The sequence below is a fragment of the Sus scrofa genome, chromosome X, assembly GCF_054392235.1.
Source record: "Sus scrofa isolate SSC_HxYL_T2T_F1_AM1 chromosome X, Sscrofa_HxYL_maternal_Yorkshire_Landrace_v2.0, whole genome shotgun sequence".
Classification (NCBI taxonomy): domain Eukaryota; kingdom Metazoa; phylum Chordata; class Mammalia; order Artiodactyla; family Suidae; genus Sus; species Sus scrofa.
The window spans coordinates 13620614-13638661 of record NC_139401.1 but is presented as its reverse complement, the minus strand read 5'-3'; the positions used below and the strand labels follow the sequence as shown (position 1 = coordinate 13638661).

Genomic DNA, 18048 nt, shown 5'->3' with positions numbered 1-18048 from the left:
AAAAAATCAAAAATAGCAGCATATCAGGATTTCTACAATTGGTAAAAATACAATCATTTCTTACCTGATTACCTTAAATAAAACCACATGGTAAAATAAGTTTAGTCAAACCTAACACTGACCTCCATATTTAAAGATGTGATGGTCTGATTAGGGAAGGTGCACCAGAATACTTACCTGGACAAGAGCAATGTCCTCAGAATGTCCCTCTTTTGAAAGGAACTGGAAAAGCACATTAAGATACATGTGTACAAGACACAGCTTTCTGTACCAGCAAACAATCTTGGTCTTTCCATCATTATGAAATCGACACCATTCAAATACCTGCAGTACTCCAAGCTCAAGACCATTGTCTGGTAATAACATGTTCTTACAAGATAGCTGCAGAATTTTCATGGTCACTACTGTGCTTGAACAATCATAATAAATACTATGTGTCATTGCTCATGAATCATAGGTGTTCTCTAAAACATGAAAACTGAAAGTTCATGGTTTTAAGAATTGGTAAGGAGGAGTTCCCGTCGTGGTGCAGTGGTTAACGAATCCAACTAGGAACCATGAGATTGCGGGCTCGATCCCTGGCCTGGTTCCGTGGGTTAAGGATCTGGCGTTGCCGTGAGCTGGAGTGTAGGTTGCAGACACGGCTTGGATCCTGCGTTGCTGTGGCTCTGGTGTAGGCCGGTGGCTACAGCTCCGATTGGACCCCTAGCCTGGGAACCTCCATATGCCACGGGAGCAGCCCAAGAAATAGCAAAAAGACAAAACAAAACAAAACAAAAAAACCACAAGAATTGGTAAGGAATCAACCATTACTTGAATACCTGTAAAGAAGCCATGGTAACAAGTGGTAGGGTCACAATCATCACATACCTGGACCCCAACAGTGGCCAGTGTCAACATTAATGCTTGGTTCGGAGTGATGTCTGGACAGGAACCTGGAAAAGACATGAGAAGTGTTGTTTCTACCTGGACACCTTGGCCACTTCACCATTATGACACACATGCAACTGTACCTTGCAGTACTCCAAGGTCAACACCAATGTTGGAAAGCCATATCTGATTACATACCAAAAACAAAGTAAATATAACAGACTGATCATGAATTATGAAGCCATTTGAATATAAGAATGTCTTTAGTCAGTGAATATCACTGCATCTCATCCTTGGGTACAAGCAAAGATCTGAACCTGATACCTGCAAAACAAAAACAAAAGCAAAAAAAAAAAAAAAAAAAAAAAAGAAAAAACTAACACAAATGTCAGGGACACCATTCTGACATAATCCCTGACATTTGTGTTAGATTTAGATACTCAGTGAAAGTGTTTGCTAGTGTCAACGTATGAGATGTCACATTAATTCATTAGACCTACTTTCACATATGTTGTAACAAATGACATTTTTAAGACTCTTTATGCTTTAACTTATAGTTAACTATATTAACTATATTTTTTGGCTTGTTTGCAGTACAAGTACTGCCCTTAACAACACTAGTAAGCGTGATATTTTCCTATATTTCTGTTCCAAAATACCATTTTATCCCCTCCAGAGATAAAAGCAAGTATATAGGTATCCACGTAATTTTTTCCATGGATCACTCAACAATGACATGATTAAACCGAAATTTCTTTGTAAATATAGTAAAGTAAGGTAATATATTTGCTAAAATTGGTAAAAACACTATTGTCATTTCTACCCGAATACCTGAAAAACACCATACGATAAAACAAGTTCAAGCAATCAACACCACTTAACTAGATACATGAAGATCCCGAGTCAGATGCAGAGAAGGTACATCTCATGACACATCTGGAGACCAGAAATGTTGCCCATTAATGACCACTGTCGGGTTCACAGAGACCACCCGAAAGGACCCTAAAAAAGACATTATGATGTATACGTAAAGGGATGTAATTATTCTACTGGGACACGGCCAGTAACCTTGGTCACTCCTCATTATGAGGACATTGATTCCAAATGCACACTCGCAGTACTCCGAGCTCTAAACCATTGCCAGATAAAATGATTTCTCTTTATGTACCACCTGCATAATTGCCATGGTTACTGAGAACATCATGATCATTACCTGGAAATGGCAATGCCTCGACACTCACAGGGTTTAATCACAATGTTCTCTAAATTACAAAAGGTGAAAATGAATTGTTTTTAGAACTGGGAAGGACTCGATAATTTCCTGCCTGGATGCCAGCAAAGAAATCATGTTAATAACAACTCTTAGAGACACCATCATCATTTACCTGGCTACCTGGAGATCACCTGGCATGTGCCGTGATTTACGCCCATATGACCACTTACCTGCATCCCAACTGTGCACCTGTTAACATCAATGCCAGATTAAGAGTACTGCCTGGACAGGAACATGAAAAAGACATGACAAAAGCTGTGGGAAGGACAACTATTTCTATAAGGATAACTGCAAATAACCTGGTCACTTAGTCATTATGGAATACTCTAACCCTACCTGGATATTGTCAAATCAAAGACCAATACTGATGTCAGCTAAAATCACCAGTACGTCCCTTGACACCTGCACAAAACCTATGGCTAGTACTGGAGTGGGGACACCATGATTAATATCTATATACGTGGGATCCTTCAACACTCACAGGGGACATTTCAACTTTTTCTCATATAAAAAGTGAAATGTCATGTTTTCTAGAATTAGTAAAACTCCCTCATTTCTTACCTGAATACATGCATAAAATATGGTAACATAAGTGTGAGGACACATCATCCCTTAGCTGGATATATGAAGGTCAGATGGTCTGTGCTATGCTTTAGGCCCAGGCCATTGCTTACCTTGACACCAGCCCGGTCACATGTTAACTGCCATTGATAAGCTCACCTAGATATCTTGACATGACTCTGAAAAACACATTGTACAAAATGTGTTCAACACACATCTCATTTCACCTGTGCACCTGCAAACTCCATGGATCATTTCTACCATTTAGGGATGCACAAACCTTACCTGGGGGACGGCAGAATACCAAGGTCAAACCTTAATAAGAGAAACTTCCTCTTTTGAAGGGACACCTGCAAGAATTCCATGGTCAATATTACAGGGATGGGAAATGTAATAAATTAACCTGATACCATCACAGTAGTGTTAAAAAAATAATAAATCCCTGAACAAGACTACAGTAATTCTCAAGCTTACTAATATTATAAGGCAGAAATTCATTTCTGAAATGCTCCATGCCAAAACCAGGTTAATGTAAGAGTCTTCAAAACATCATGACGTACCTGCACATCTGAAAATAAGAAGGCATCTAACGAATTGATATAATATCATCTCATACCTTCATACCTGTACGCCTGGCAAAGAATTTAAAGGGAAAACCTACAAAAAAAGCATGGTACACTGTGTTAGGGACACCATTCTCATTTGCCTCAACATCTCAACATCAAATGACCTGCACTGGGGTAAGATCTACTTTATCACATACCGGGTTTCTAGCAAGGTCCCACTGACAACTATTATTTGGTTCACTGTCATGTTATGCTGACTGCCAGAACCTTGAGAAACGAGTTCTACAACTGTGCTAAAGAAGAAACTTGCTTACCTGCAAAATAAGTACCTTGGTCACTTATTTTGGTTACTTCCATCACTGGGGAAGCATAAGCAGTACCCAGATCTTAGAAAAACTTTACGGTCAACACCATTGAGAGGCACAGTAGCATCTCTTCTAGGAGAAACTGTAAAAATCCCATGGTTAAGGCTGCAACGACAGAGTAAGTTACATGGACCTTCATAACCCTCCGTCACTACTAAGTTTAAATGCACATTTTATCAAAATTCTAAAAAGGGGGGAGAGAGGGAAAAATACTTACTACACTGGTTGGAACAATGTCACTTCCTTTTTTCTTCATTTTTAAAAGTTTAATTGAAATATAGGTGATTTACAAGTTTATGAGTCATTTCTTTTCTTTTTTTTTCTTGGTCTTTTTAGGTCCACAACCACAGCATAGTTCCCAGGCTAGGGCTCAAACTGGAGCTACAGCCACCAGCCTAAGCCACAGCCACAGCAACGACAGATCCGAGCCATGTCTGCGACCTACACTGTAGCTCACCATAGCAACGCCGGATCCTTAACCCACTGAGCGAGGCCAGGGACCGAACATGAGTCCTCATGTATACTAGTCAGGTTCATTACCACTGAGCCACAACAGGGAATCTGACAAGTTTGTGATTAATTTCTGAAATGAATATCTGTTTGAAAAAAACAACATGGTAACAGCATAGTTAGGAACAGCCTCCACACATACCTACATATCTGAATAACGGATTGTAGGTGCTAAGGCCCCGCAGCATCTCTTACCTGGAGACATCAAAGGCCTATTCAGGATCATTTTCAGATTCACTGTGATTTCTTGACTAGAATGCAAAGAGCCCCTTGTGACAGTTATGTGTATGGAGGCACAATTTCTACTAGGACTCTTCAAATAACCCTGTGTGTAGCCATCACTGTAGGACCCATCGGTTCTCTCTGGCTTCATGCAGGACTCCAAGCTTTGTGCCAAAGTTCGACACGCCAGCGTCTCCTCCCAGCCCCCTGGCAAAAGCACCATGGTTACTGCTGTGCCACACAATTCCACCATCATGATGTGGATATTCAAGAGCCACTGAACACTCCCATGAGTAAGCATACATTTTTTTTCTAAAATTGCAAACAGCAGCATATCAGGATTGCTACCATTGGTAAAAATACTATCATTTCTTATCTGATTACCTGAAAAAATCCACATGATAAGTAAATTTAGTCAATCCGAACAGAGACCTAGATATGAGAAGATGCAATGTCTGCTGGGAAAGGTGCACATCATTACCTACCCAGACAAAGAAATGTCCCCAGAGAATGACCATCAGAATGAATATTCATCTCTTGGCAGAACCTGAAAAGCACATTATGATACACGTATAAAAGGACATAGCTTACTCTACTAGGACACTTGCAAACAAGCTCCGTCATTGACAGCATTATGATCAACTCTACTTGAATATTTGCAGTTCTCCTAGGGCATGACCCTTGTCAGGAAATAACACTTCTTTACAAGATACCTGCAGAAATTCCATGATCACTACTGTGCTTGAGCAATCATAATCAATACCTGCTATGTGTAATTGCTCATGAGTCACAGAGTTAAAGATACTCTCTAAAGCATGAAAACTGAAAGTTCATGGTATTAAGAATTGGTAAGGAACCAACCATTACCTGAATACCTGCAGAGAAGCCATGGTAACAAGTGACAGGGTCACAATCATCATAAACCTGGACCCCGACCGTGTCCCCTGTTAACATTAATGCTCAGTTCAGAGTGATGTGTGGACACGAACCTGTAAAAGATAGGAAATGTGTCCTTTCTACCTACACATCTTGGTCACGTCACCATTATGAGACACATCAACTCTACCTGGTTACTTGCAGTAATTCAAGGTCAATACCAATGTTGGAAAGCCAAATCTGATAACATGCCAAAAACAAAGTAAATATAAAAGACTGATCATGAATCACGTAGCCATCGGAATATAACAATGTCTTTAATTAGTGAATATCCCCTCATCTCATCCTTGTGTGACAAGGAAAGATCTGAACCTGACACCTGCAAAAAGAAGACATGAACACAAATATTAGGGACACCATCCTCATTCACCTAGACCCTGAAGTTCAGATGGTGTGCACTGTGGTGAGACCCACTTTCACACTTACCTGGTTACTAGAAAGCTTTTGTTAGTCATCACACTGCTAGGTTTACCCTGTTGTCTTAACAGGATCCTGAAGAAATACATGCAACAAATCTGTGTAAGACAAACACTGTTCTACCAGGACACCTGCATCTAACCGTGTGCACCTCCGTTATCATGGAACACATCATTGCTACCTGGATCTCTGCATTCATTCGAGGTCAACACTGCTGTCAGAAGAGATCAGTATCACTTTCCTGGATTCCTGTAAAAATCCAATGGTTACAACAGTGAGGAGACTTCACAACAACTACTGGGAACATAACTGACTCCTCAATACTTACAAGATAAAACATATTTTCACTAAAATACACAAAGCGTAAACTCATGGTTATTGGAATTAGTATGAACTCTTAGTATTTCTCAGCTGAATACCTGCAAAAAAATCTTTTTAAGAAGAAGTGTTAGGAAGGCAAGCATATTCACTTACCCACATACATGAGGCAGAGATGGTCTATGATGTGGGTTAGGCCCACACCATCACTCACCTAGATACCAGCAACTTTAACTACATTGAGATGCTTACCATCACGAACCTGAAGACGCATTTAGAGGATGTGCTTGAAGTACATATCATTCTAGTGTCCACCTTCAGATCCCTTTGTTCCACTGCATAACTGTGAGACTCATCGCCATTACCTGGACTAAATCTTAGTAAGAGATGCCTTCTTCTCTTGAAAGGCTACCTCGAAATTCTACGGTCTATATTGCGGTGATGAACAGTATGATAAATTTCCTGGATATCTGCATATCCTTTTGTCAGTAGAGGTGGGTAAAATGGTATTTTGGAACTCGAATGTAGGAAAATATCATGCTTACGAGTATGTTAATGACAGATTAATAGCTTTACTGCATACAAGCCAAAAATATAGTTAATATAGTTAAGTGTAAGATAAACTATAAAGTGTCTGCAAAATATCATTTATTCCTTATTTATCTGAAAATACCTTCATACTAGCAAACACTTTAACAGGGTACCTGCAGGAAAAAACACAGTATCACTGTGTCTGGTGTTGGGGACATCATCCTCACTTACACAGACATCTCTGAAGACCAGATGGTCTATACTGGGCTGCAAGACCCTCAATATCACTTACCTGGTTACTAGCAGGGTCCCATTGATGACCATTCCTAGGTCTGCTATAGGGTCATCACTACTATAACATGTAAGAACACAACTGACAAGGGTTTTAAGGAAAAAAATGTTTTACCTGAAGAATACACGTAATTACTTCTGGTTATTTTTCTATCATCAGGGGAATCCTTGATACTCTGTGGATCTTGAAAGATCTTCAAGGTCAACATCACTAACTACGTATCTGAAGAAAAGATGGTATCTAATGAATTAATGTCACATCATCTCATACCTGTACACTAGACAAAGAAAGTAATGGGAAACCTACAAAAAAGTGTGGTGCACTGTGTTAGACACCATTCTTACGTGCTCGATAACTGAACATCTAATGATCTGTACTGGGCTGGAAGCCACCTTTTCACCAACCTGGTTTCTAACAAGGTCCCACTGACAACTATTATTTGGTTAATTATATTCACGATGCTGACTAGAACCTTGAGAAATGCATTAGACAACTGTGTTAAAGGACATTCTTATTTATCTGCCAAATAAGTACCTTTGAAGATAATCTTGCTTGCTTCCATCATTAGAGGAGCGTATGCACTATATGAACCTTGGAAGAACTTTAAGGTCAACACCATTGTGAGGCACAGTATCATCTCTTCTAGGAGAATCTGTAGAAATGTCATGGTTAACACTGCAAAAGTAGAATAAATTACCTGGACCTGAATAACCCTCTGTTACTACTAAGTTTAAATACACACTATATCAAAAATCTTTAAAAAAAAAAAAGGCAAATACTTACAAGCACTAGTTGTGACTACGTCAATTTCTTTTTTTTCCCCATTTTTTAAAGTTTTACTGAACTATAGTTGATCTACAAGGTTGTGATGGAAAATGCCACTTCTTAAATGAATAGCTGCTTAAATAAAACAAGATGGTAACAGAATAATTAGGAACACCCTCCCTCAGACCTACATATCTGAAGATCATATTATAGGTGCTAAATGCCATAGCAACACTTATCTGGAGAGAAGCAAAGTTCCATTCAAGATCATTTTGAGATTCACCATGACTTCTTGACCAGACTGTAAAAAGCCTTTTGTGACAGATATGTCTATGGACGTACCTTTTCTACCAGGAAATTTCAAACAGCCTTATGGGTGGCCATCACTGCAGGACCCATCGGTTCTCCCTGGATTCATGTAGGACTCCAAGATCTATGCCAAATTTCGACACAGCATCATCTCTTCCCAGCTTACTTGCCAAAGCACCATGGTTACTAGTGTACCACACAATTCCACTGTCATGGTGTGGATACCCACCAGCCACTCAACACTCCCATGACTAAGCATACATTTTCTCTAAGATCACAGACAGTAGCATATCAGGATTGCTACAACTGGTAAACATACTATGATTTCTTACCTGACTTCTTGAAAATAAAACACATGGTAAATAAGTTTATTCAATCCTAACACTGACCTAGATATGAGAAGATGAGATGTCTGTTAGGGGAAGGTGCACATCATTACATACCTGGGCACAGAAATGTCCCCAGAGAACAACCACCAGAATGTCTCTCTCTTGACAGGAACCTGAAAAGCACATTATAACATAGGTGTAAAAGACAGAGCATGCTCAACCAGGATACGTGCAAAAAACCTTGGTCATTTCCATCATTATGAAATCAACTCTACCCGAATATATGTAGTACTCCAAGGTCAAGACCATCATCAGGTAATAACATTTCCCATAAGATACTTGCAAAATTTCCATGGTCACTACTGTGCTTGAGCAGTCATGATAAACACCTGCTATATGTAATCGCTCATGACTCACAGAGTTAAAGATGTTCTCTAAAACATGAAAACTGGGAAGTTCCCATTGTGGCTCAGTGGTAACGAGCCCGACTAGTAACCACAAGGATGTGGGTTTGATCCCTGGCCTCGATCAGTGGGTTAAGGATTGGCATTGCCATGAGCTGTAGTTTAAGTCATAGACACAGCTTGGATCCTGAGTTGCTGTGACTGTGGCTCTGATTCGACTGCTAGCCAGGGAACTTCCATATGCCATAGGTGTGGCCCTAAAAAGCAAAAAAAAAAAAAAAAAAAAAAAAGAAGGAAAGGAAGAAAGAAAAGAAAAAAAAAGAAAGAAAACTGAAAGCTAATAGTTTCAAAAATTTGTTGGCATTCCCATCATGGCTCAGTGGTTAACAAATCTGACTAGAAACCATGAGGTTGCAGGTTCGATCCTGGCCTTGCTCAGTGGGTTAAGGATCTGACACTGCCGTGAGCTGTGGTGTAGGTCACAGACGCAGCTTGGATCCCACGTTGCTGTGGCTCTGGCGTAGGCCAGTGGCTACAGCTCCGATCAGACCCCTAGCCTGGGAACCTCCATATGACGCGGGTGTGGCCCTGGAAAAGACAAAAAAAAAAAAATTGTAAGGTATCTATCATTACCTGAACACCTACAAAGAAGCTAAGGTAACAGGTGTTACTGTCACAAGCATCACATACCTGGACCCCAACAGTGGCCACCATTAACATCAATCCTTGTTTCAGAGTGATATCTGGATAGGAACCTGGAAAATACACAAGATGTATCCTTTCTGTCCAGACACCTTGATCACATCACCATTATGAGACACATCAACTCTACCTGGATACTTTCACTAATCCAAGGTCAACACCAAGGTTGGGAAGCCAGAGTTTCTTGACTGGACAACTGTTTAAAAAGAAAACAAAACTATGGCAGTACTGTAGTGGGAAAACCATATTAAATATCTGCATATGTGCAATCACTCAACACCAAAGAGTGCTCAACTCTTTCTAAAATATAAAATGAAAACTATTGTTTTCTAGATTGATAAGGACTCTATTATTTTTCACCCTGATGCCTGAAAAAAAATTGTGGTAATAAGAAGTGTTAGGACACATCATCACTTACTCAGATACCTGGAGATCCGATGGCCTGTGCTCTGGTTTAGGCTCCATCATCATTGACCTTGACACTAGCGATGTCACCTCTGCAAACCTGTCCATCACTACGATGCTTGATACAATTTACCTTTACACAATATACGAAAAAATCTCCTTCTGACTAGAGTTCTTAGGGAAAATTAAATTCCTGATTACATGTCAAAAACAAAGTGAACATAAAAGACTAAAATCATGAGTTATGTAGCCATCTGTATATAAGAATGTCTTTAATCAGCGAATATCACATCATCTCTGAACCTCACGCCTGCAAAAAAAGACAGGAACACAAATGTTAGGGACACCATTCTCACTCACCTAGACAGTGAAGTTCGATGGTCTGCATTGTGGCACCTTGGTAAGACCCACTTTCACATTTTCCTGGTTAGTAGAAAGATATTAGTCATCACTGCTAGGCTCACCCTGTTCTCCAAGAAATACACACAACAAGTGTGTTTAAGGCACAACTTGTTCTATCAGGACACTGGCACCTGATCTTGTTTGCCTCTGTTATTATGGAACACATCATCTCTACCTGGATCTCTGCATCCATTCAAGGTCAGCACTGCTGTCAGAAGAGATTAGTGTCACTTAACTGGATACCAGCAAAAATCCAATGATTATAACAGTGGGGAGACTTTACGACAACTACCTGGATATGACCGACTCTTCAATACTTGCAAGATTGAACACATTTCCACTAAAATATACAAAGCATAAAGTCATGGCTACTGGAATTAGTATGGACTCTTAGCATTTCTTACCTGCAATCAAATCATGCTAACAAGAATTGTTGGGAATGCGAGCATCTTCACTTACCTATGTACACGAAAAAGAGATGGTCTGTGATGCGGGATAGGCCCACACCATCACTCGCCTAGATATCAGCAACGTGAACTACATTAATAGGCTCATCATCACGTCTTGACATGAACCTGAAAACATAATTAGACGATGCATTTGATATATGTATTATTCTAGTGTCCACCTTCAGATGCCCTGGTCCATTGCATAACTGTGAGACCCATTACCATCTCTTGCATCCTTGTAGAAGTCTAGGACTAAACCCTAGTAGGTGATAGATACCTTCTTCTCTTGAAGAGCTATGTCGAAATTCCATGGTCTGCACTGTGGTGATGAACAGTATGAAAGGATATATCTATATATCCTTTTATCTCTATGAGTGGATAAAACGGTATTTTGGAACATGAATATAAGAAAATATCGTGCTTAGTAGCATTGTAAAGGACAAATTAATATCATACTGCATACAAGCCAAAAATATAGTTAATACAGTTAACTATAAGTTAAAATGTAAAGAGTCTTCAAAATATCATTCATTATCTACCTATCCGAAAATACACAGGTCTAATGAATTAATGTGACATCTCATACCTTTACACTAACGAACACTTCAACAGGGTATCTGCAGGAAAAAAACATGCTATCAATGGGTTTGGGGTTTGGGACATCATCCTTGCTTACTTTGACATCTGAAGACCAGTTGGTCTCTATTGCGGTGTAAGATCCTCAATACTAGCAGGGTGCCTTTAATGATCATTACTAGGTTCGCTGTAATGTCATCATTAATATAACCTGGTAAGAACACATTTGACAAGGGTGTTTAAAGAAAAAATTGTTTGGCCTAAAGGATACCTCTAATTAATTCTGGTTATTTCTATCATCAGGGGATCCATCAATACTATGTGGATCCAGGAAGAATGTCAAAGTCAACCTCATTGTTAAGGAAATGATCATCTCTTGTCTGAGCACCTGTAAAACTCTCTTGGTTGGTGTGGAATAGTAGGACAACTTACCTGGACACCCGTTCATCACCACTAAGGTCAAACAAACATTACATCTAAACTCTAAAGTGGTTACCAGCATTGTTTGGGACAACACTGTTTCTTAACAGAATAGCTGTAAAAAACAAACAAACAAACAAAAAAACATACTAACAGACTATACTAACAGAAAAGTTAGGTAAACCATCCACACAAACCTACATATCAGATGGGGAGATGATCTGTAGGGGACCAAAGACTCACATCATCACTTAGCCAAATAAAAGCAAAGTGCCATTATTGACCATTATCAGGTTTACCATGATTTCTTAACAGAAACCTGAAAAACAAATTGTGATAAATGTGTCTACACAATACCTTTGCTAAGATGACACTACACATTACCTTGTCACTTCCTTCACTTTAGGACCCATCAACTCTACCTGGAATCCACGCCACTGTCAGACACCACCATGTTTTGACTGTTTCTCTGCAAAAATCCATGGTAACTTAGGTGACCCCAAACTCCATATTTCTTACATGAATACCCATGGATCGCTCAACATTGACATGATTAAGCCAAAATTTCTTCATAAATATAATAAAGGTAATATATTTGCTAAAATTGGTAAAAACACTATTGTCATTTCTACCCGAATACCTGAAAAACACCATACGATAAAACAAGTTCAAGCAATCAACACCACTTAACTAGATACATGAAGATCCCGAGTCAGATGCAGAGAAGGTACATCTCATGACACATCTGGAGACCAGAAATGTTGCCCATTAATGACCACTGTCGGGTTCACAGAGACCACCCGAAAGGACCCTAAAAAAGACATTATGATGTATACGTAAAGGGATGTAATTATTCTACTGGGACACGGCCAGTAACCTTGGTCACTCCTCATTATGAGGACATTGATTCCAAATGCACACTCGCAGTACTCCGAGCTCTAAACCATTGCCAGATAAAATGATTTCTCTTTATGTACCACCTGCATAATTGCCATGGTTACTGAGAACATCATGATCATTACCTGGAAATGGCAATGCCTCGACACTCACAGGGTTTAATCACAATGTTCTCTAAATTACAAAAGGTGAAAATGAATTGTTTTTAGAACTGGGAAGGACTCGATAATTTCCTGCCTGGATGCCAGCAAAGAAATCATGTTAATAACAACTCTTAGAGACACCATCATCATTTACCTGGCCACATGGATAACATGCGGCCTGTGCCATGATTTAGGTCAACATCACCTGTTACCTGCATCCCAACACTGTCCCCAGTGAACGTCAATGCCAGGTTCAGAGTAATGTCTGCACATGAATATAAAAAAACATGACAAAAGCTGTGGGAAATACACAATTTTTTCTGCCAGGATATCTGCAAATAACCTGGTCACTTAGTTATTATGGAAGACTCCAACCATACCTGGATATTTTCAGTAATCAAAGATTAATACTGATTTCAGCTAAAATCACCAGTACTTCCCTGGACACCTGCACAAAATCTATGGATAGTACTGGGGTAGGGACACCGTGATTAATATCTAGGTAGGTGTCATCCATAAATACTCACAGGGGACATTTCAACTTTTTCTCATATAAAAAGTGAAATGTCATGTTTTCTAGAATTAGTAAAACTCCCTCATTTCTTACCTGAATACATGCATAAAATATGGTAACATAAGTGTGAGGACACATCATCCATCCCTTAGCTGGATATATGAAGGTCAGATGGTCTGTGCTGTGCTTTAGGCCCAGGCCATTACTTACCTTGACACCAGCCTGGTCACATGTTAACTGCCATTGATAAGCTCACCTAGATATCTTGACATGACTCTGAAAAACACATTGTACAAAATGTGTTCAACACACATCTCATTTCACCTGTGCACCTGCAATTTCCATGGATCATTTCTACCATTTAGGGATGCACAAACCTTATCTGGGTGACTGCACAAATCCAAGGTCAAACCCTCATAATAAAACTTCCTCTTTTTAAGGGATACCTGAAAATCCCAACATCAATATCGTAGGGATGGAAAATACAATAAATTACCTGGATAACATCACAGTAGTATAAAAAAAATGATCCCTGAACAAGAACATAGCAATTTCTCATGCTTATTAATACTATGATGGACAAAATAATTTCTGAAATGCTTCATACTATAGCCAGGTCAATTTAAGAGTCTTCAAAACACCATTACGTACCTGCATATCTGAAAATAAGAAGGTATCTAACAAATTAATATACCATCTCTTACATGTACACTCAATAAAGAACTTAATGGGAAACCTACAAAAAGGCATGGGACACTGTGTTAGAACACCATTCTCATCTGCCTTAATATCTGAACATCTAATGATCTGTACTAGGCTAAGAGCCACTTTATCGCCCACATGGTTTCTAGCAAGGTCCCACTGACAGCTATCATTTGGTTCATAGTGATGTCATGATTATGCCTAGAACCTTGAGAAACACGTTTCACAACTGTGTTAAAGGACATGCTTGATACCTTTAAATTAAATACCTTTGCAGATAATCTTGGTCGCATGCATCATTAGGGGAAGTGTAAGCAATACCTGGATTTAGAAGAACTTTAAGGTCAACACCATTGTGAGGCACACTGTCATCTCTTCTAGGAGAACCTGTAGAAATTTCACTAAGATGGCAAAAGTAGAATAACTTACCTGAACCTGCGTATAACCCTCTGTTACAACTAAGTTTAAACACGCATTAATATCAAAATTCTTTAAAAAAAAAAAAAAGGCCAATACGCACTAACACTGGTTGGGACAATGTCATTTCTTAAATGAATATCTGCTTTTAAAAAAACTCACAGTAACAGTATAGTTAGGAACACCCTTCACAGCTACCTACATATTTGAAGATAGGATTGTAAGTGCTAAAGGCCCAAAGCATCTCTTACTGGGAGACAAAGTCCCAGTCATGATCATTTTGAGATTCACCGTGACTTCTGACAAGAATGTGAAAACCGTTTATGACAATTAAGTCTATGGATGCATCATTTTTACTAGGATAGCTCAAATAACCTTGTGCGTGGCCGTCACTGCAGGACCCATTGCTTCTCCCTGGCTTCATGCAGGACTCCAAGATCTAAGCCAGCTCACCTGCATAAGTACCATCACCTCTTCCATCACCTCTTCCCAGCTCACCTGCATAAGTACCATGGTTACTACATGCCACACAATTCCATCATCATGACGTGGATATCCAACTCACCCATGACTAAGAGAACATTTTCTCTAAAATTTCACAATAGCATATCAGGATTGGTACGATTGGTAAAAATACCGTCATTTCTTACCTGATTACCTGGAAAAAAAACCCCACATTTTAAATAAGTTTAGTTAATTCTAACAGTGACCCAGATATGTAAAGATGAGATGGTCTGTTTGGGGAAGTAAACATCATTACTTACCTGGACACCAGAAATGTCCCCAGAGAATGACCACCAGAAGGAATGTCCATCTCCTGACAGGACCATGAAAAGCACATTACAATTTATGTGTAAAAGGACACAGCTTGCTCTATCAGGACACCTGCAAACAACTGTGGTCTTTTCCATCATTATGAGATCAACTCTACATGAATACCTGCAGTACTCTGAGGTCAAGACCACTCTCATGTAGTAACACTTCTTTATAAGATACCTGCAGAATTTCCATGGTCATTATTGTGGTTGAGCTATCATAATAAATACCTTCTATGGGTAATCCCTTATGAGTCATAAAACTAAAGATGTTCTCTAAAACATGAAAACTGAAGGGTAATGGTCTCAAGCATCCGTAAGAAATCTATCATTATCTGAATACTTGCAGAGAAGCCATGGTAATAAGTATTAGGGTCACAATCATCACATACCTGGACCTCAACTGTGTCCCCAGAACATCAATGCTCAGTTTAAAGTGATGTTTGGACAGGAACCTGGAAAAGACATGAGATGTGTTGTTTCTACCCGGACACTTTGGCCACTTCACCATTATGACACACATCAACTCTACCTGGATACTTGCACTAATCCAAGGTCAACACCAATGTTGGGAAGCCATGGCTTCTTGACTGGACATCTTTAAAAAAACCAATGGGCAGTACTATGGGTGGGAAAACCATATTAAATATCTGCATATGTGCAATCACTCAACACCAAAGAGTGTTCAACGTTTTCTAAGATAGAAAGTGAAAACTATTGTTTTCTAGATTTATAAGGACTCTATTTAATTTTTTACCCTGATGCCTGAAAAAAAAATCATGGTAATAAGAAGTGTTAGAACACATTATCACTTACTCAGATACCTGGAGATCTGATGGCCTATGCTCTGGTTTAGGCTCCATCATCACTGACCTTGACATTAGCAATGTCCCCTCTGCAAATCTATCCATCACTACTATGCTCAACGCATATCTTTAAAGAAAAACATAAAAAATCCCATTCTGACTAGTATTATTAGAGAAAGTTAAATTCCTAACTGATTACATGTCAAAAACAAAGTAAATATAAAGGAGAAATCATGAATTGTGTAGCCATTTAAGTATAAGAATGTCTTTAATTAGTGAATATCACATCATCCCATACCTGTGTCACAAGCAAAGATCTGAACCTTATACCTGCAAAGAGAAGACAAGAACACAAATGTTAGGGACACCATCCTCACTCACCTAGACAATGAAGTTCAGATGGTCTGCATTGCTGTAAGATCACTTTAACACTAACCTGGTTACTAAAAGGTTATGGTAGTGATCATTGCTAGGTTTACCCTGTTCTTAGCTGGAACTAGAAGAAATACATGTAACAAATGTGTTTAAGGCACAACTTGTTCTACCAGAACACCAGCACCTAATCTTGTTTGCCTCTGTTATTATGGAACACATCATCTCTACCTGGATCTCTGCATCCATTCAAGGTCAGCACTGCTGTCAGGGAGATCAGTGGATACCTGCAAAAATCCAATGATTATAACAGTGGGGAGACTTCACAGTAACTACCTGGATATGACTGACTCTTCAATACTTGCAAGATTGAACACATTTCCACTAAAATATACAAAGCATAAAGTCATGGTTACTGGAATTGGTGTGGACTCTTAGCATTTCTTACCAGAATACCTGCAACAAAATCATGCTAAGCAGAAGAGTTAGGAATGCAAGTATCTTCACCTACCTAAGTACATTAAGAAGAGATGGCTGTGATGTGATTTAGGCCCACATGCTAGTATGACCTAGATACCAGCCACATCCCATGATAACTTCATTGATAGGCTAACCATCATGACCTGACATGAACATGGAAACACATTTAGAGAATGCGTTTGATATACTTATTATTCTGGTGTCCACCTCACGATGCCCTTGGTCAACTGTATCATTTTGGATCCTATCAACACTACCTAGTTACGAGCAGAACTGAAAGGTCAAACCCTAAAAAGAAATGCCTTCCTCTCTTGGAAAAAAAATCCCACTGTCAATGATGCAGTGGTGGACCGTATGACAAATCACTTGGATACACATACGGCACTCATCATTAAAAGCATTAAATACACAGTATTCCTAAATAAATAAGAAGATCTGTTCTTAGTAGTGTTACTAGGGACTCGTTAATTTCTGGGTTGCATATGTGCCAAAAACAAGGTAAATTTAAGAAACTTGAAAACATTAATTATGTAGATATCTGAATATAAGAAAGCCTTGGAATTCCTGTCATGGCACATTGGTAAAAAACCTGACTAGTATCCATGAGAACACAGGTTTGATCCCCGGCCTCACTCAGTGGGCTAAAGATCTGGCATTGCCATGAGCTGTGGAGTTAGTGGCAGACGTGGCTCGGATCTGGCGTTGCTGTGGCTGTGGCATAGGCTGGCAGCTACAGCTCCGATTTGACACCTAGCCTGGGAAATTCATATGTCACAGGTGCGGTCATAAAAAAAAAAAAAAAAAAGACAAAAAATAAATAAATAAAGTCTCTAATAGAGTTAATGCCACATCATCTCATACCTGTGTGCTAGCAAAGACGTTAACAGGATACCTGCAAACACAAAACAATATATGCTAAAACGAGGGTTAGGACACCAACCTCACTTACCTGGATAGTGAGGATCAGATAGTTTCTACTGTCCTGAGACCCACTTCTCACTTACTTGGTTACTAGCAAGTGTCCATTAACAACCAGTGTTAGGCTCATCGTGCTCTCTTCACAGAACTTGAAAAAACATATAGGGGGGGAAAAACATGTTTAAGGACACAGCTTGTTCTACCAGGATACATGCATGGCACCCTGTTCACTTCAATTCTTATCGAACACATCAACTCAACCTGGAGACTTGTATTAAATCAAGGTTAACAGCAGTGTCATGAGAGACCATCATTTCTTGACTGGACAACTGCAAAAATCCTATCTTTACCACTGTGGTGAG

General features: G+C 39.3%; 1 long non-coding RNA gene across 8 annotated transcripts; it reads right to left on the bottom strand.

The window, feature by feature from the left end:
* Positions 1–1290: 1290 nt before the first annotated feature.
* LOC110257745 (uncharacterized) lies at positions 1291–16442 on the bottom strand. Of its 8 annotated transcripts, none has more exons than XR_014835675.1 (4): positions 16353–16442; positions 16215–16246; positions 15503–15565; positions 3901–15112 (listed from the first exon to the last, which is right to left on the bottom strand). It is a non-coding gene; the product is annotated as an uncharacterized LOC110257745 (long non-coding RNA). The 8 variants fall into 8 exon arrangements; XR_014835680.1 differs by lacking the exon at positions 16353–16442 and having other exon boundaries at positions 3901–8437; positions 9359–9423; positions 10136–15112; positions 15503–16284; XR_014835677.1 differs by lacking the exon at positions 16353–16442 and adding an exon at positions 1291–3740 and having other exon boundaries at positions 3853–15112; positions 15503–16284.
* Positions 16443–18048: the final 1606 nt, after the last annotated feature.